This window comes from Triticum aestivum, chromosome 3A, assembly GCF_018294505.1.
Source record: "Triticum aestivum cultivar Chinese Spring chromosome 3A, IWGSC CS RefSeq v2.1, whole genome shotgun sequence".
Taxonomy (NCBI): Eukaryota; Viridiplantae; Streptophyta; class Magnoliopsida; order Poales; family Poaceae; genus Triticum; species Triticum aestivum.
The window spans coordinates 670776677-670779438 of NC_057800.1; the positions used below are offsets into that span (position 1 = coordinate 670776677).

A 2762-nucleotide genomic window follows, 5' to 3' on the forward strand; every position below is an offset into this window, starting at 1 on the left:
TTTATTTTATTTCAAAAACTGCATTTTAGATATGATTCCATGGTCTGTCATAACTTACATTAAGTGTGACTTCTGCGATTCTAGCTTGAATGGTCGACATTGCCTTTTCTTTGCATGGAGGTCGACACTGCCTCAGGCATATATATCGGACATACTCTTCGGTGTATTATACCAGCTACTTGAGAGAGAGAGAGAGAGAGAGAGAGAGAGAATAGGAGTATATGCCTGCACATATGGACACGGCGTTTTGGTGCTCGGGCGCAGCTGCACCCGAAATCTTTACCATCTGTTCTCATCTGGGGATTCACATAACTCGTTCTGACAGGTCTGTGCCGGTACGCTGGAAAACCGATATACTTCGCCGTGTATGTAGGAACAGTGCGTGTATGCGGGCCGGAATCGTATGTGTGGACGTCCGTCGTCGCGCGGGCCTGGCTGGTCCGTGGACCAGATCGTTTACTTTTGTAACCTGAGCCGTGGAAGGGAGTTACGGGACAGGCGGGCGTGTCAAAGCTGAGCCGACCAACCGGCCGCCGCCGAGGACAACACATCTCCCTCCGGCTGAAGGCTACAGCGGCTGCAGGTAACCAAAGATGGAGGGCGCTAGCATGGAGTTTTTGCTGGACGCGGTCGACAGGTAAGGAAACCCTGCCCTCTGGCTGGAGATCTATCTTTTTTTCTTGGCAATGCAGTGGACATGGCGCGACGGCTGGCCATTGTTACGCCGCCCGCAAATGGCTATGTCTGGCAGATTCCCCTACGGGAGGAGTACGCGGAAAACTTCGAATACCTAGATCCAGTTCCGCTTGCAGTCGTCCCGCGGGGTGATGGCACCGGCGGTGAGCCTGCTGACTCAATCGCTAGGTCCGGCTGCGGGCAGAGAGTGGGCGGCGCTAGCCAGGGGCACCCAGAGGCCGACGAGCGGCGTCGACGGGAGGCCTCGCCGATGAGATCCGCATAATCTGCCAACAGAGTGTATCCTGAGCCCCCTGGATGGACAAAAAGGTGCAGCCGCAAACCACTTCTGTTCCTCTGTTCTGCATTTTAATTTGTTGGTAGCTGCTCTGTTTTTTCCTACTTCCTAGCACTCCAGCATGGAGCCATGATAATCAGTGAAAATACTTAGAAATCATAGTTCTTGGTCTTGAACAAAAAAATGACTGCATCAAACTGAATCTAGACTTTGACGAAAAAATTACTTATGGAAATGCAATTGTCAGGTAGTGATACGTATATATTCAGAAATCTGATGAAGTAGAAAAAAAAACGGACTGGTTACTTAGGAATTGAAATATGATCAGAATAATACTCTGATTCATGATTTCGTAGTATTTGCGGCTAATACTCCATAGAGCTGTTTTCCTTGTTTAGATCATTTGTGAACATCTGAGTAAAAAAAACAAGGTGGGGTGACTGGGAGTGTTCATATCAGGTGTAAATATTTTGACTGTTTTATCATGTCGAGACTTACATAGTTGGTGCTTGCTTGTAAATTCAGATTACGCCTCGGGAGTGTGTGACCGGATAGAACACTATGTCCATCTAGGATGAGTCCGTTTGAGCGGTCAATCGGCAAGTACGCAGAGGAGCCTACAAAAAGCATGGTGTGCCCAGAACTAAGACTCATTTTTGATTCGCTCGGTGAGGCGTATGACTTCTACAACCTGGGAAATTGGGTTCGGGATATGGTATGTCAAGAGCAGACTACGAAATCAATGCAGGAGATCGCTTGTGGTTGCTCGGTGCGTATGGACAATTGTTTAACAATTCTGTGTGCACTGAGTGAATTAGTTGTGTTATTCCTGACGGTATTATTATTTTTGTGTGTGAAGGGCAAGCCGGAGGCCAATAATAGCCATTAGTTGTGTTTAACAATTCTGTGTGCATGGGTAAAGATCTCTCCATTATGAAAAATGTTTTTGTGATGTTCTTCAGTTTCCCTGGGGCCACTGGTAGCTGTTTTGGCACAATTTGTTGTTCGACTCTGTATGTTCAGGCCATGAATGTTGTTCGGATGGGGGATGCCAGTGCGGAAGCGTTTGAGCATATGTTGGCTGGACTGAAGGCATTGCTGGTGAGCGGTGCACCATTTGCAGAGAAGAGGGATGGCTTGGGCACTTGCCCTGACCGGGGCGGATGCTCTGAAGAAACGGCGGAGGCCGGGGAAATGCAAGAACTATGGAATGGAAGGGCGCCACCTGGACACGTGCACTTGGCTGCTTGGTGATGATCACTAATCATAATCAAATATGATAACTATATATTTTTTAGTATGTGTGTTGTAGTCTGAGGATTTTTCTCGTGTGTTTCAGTGAGCATTGCTCCACACTTATTCGTCCAGTTCGGGACTTGAGGCCAAACTATAGTACTGAGTAAACTTTGTTCACTATGATCTTGCTTGTGCTTTGGTTGGCATGTTCTGTAGGTGTGCACATGGTTGGGAGATAGCTAATTGCTCTGATATTGTCTATATGTGACGATGGTGTGATGATGACTTATGTCTTTCCTACATTTTGAGATAACCACACAATGCTGTTGTTGGAGGGTTTTCTCTTTACCTCGTGAGCTTTGCAGTTCACTGGCTCTTTTACGGCGAGCTCGCCGGCGGCCGCGTGGAGCACGACCGGCCTGCCTACCGGAGCAAACGAGGGAAGTTGTATTCGAGGTGAACACTGGTAGTCCTAGCAGTTCATGCTTCGTTCTTTTGGCGAGCACGCGCAGTATGTGAGGACGCCATGACTTTCAGGGTGAAGTTGTGCCTG

The 2762-nt window shown here is 48.0% G+C and overlaps 1 long non-coding RNA gene across 2 annotated transcripts; it reads left to right on the forward strand.

Moving 5' to 3' along the window:
• Positions 1 to 211: 211 nt before the first annotated feature.
• On the forward strand, positions 212 to 1875 carry LOC123059028 (uncharacterized). 2 transcript variants are annotated; one of them, XR_006427349.1, is made up of 4 exons: positions 391 to 637; positions 752 to 1005; positions 1499 to 1742; positions 1833 to 1875. It is a non-coding gene; the product is annotated as an uncharacterized lncRNA (long non-coding RNA). The 2 variants fall into 2 exon arrangements; XR_006427348.1 differs by having other exon boundaries at positions 212 to 1005; positions 1499 to 1875.
• The last annotated feature ends 887 nt before the right edge of the window (positions 1876 to 2762 follow it).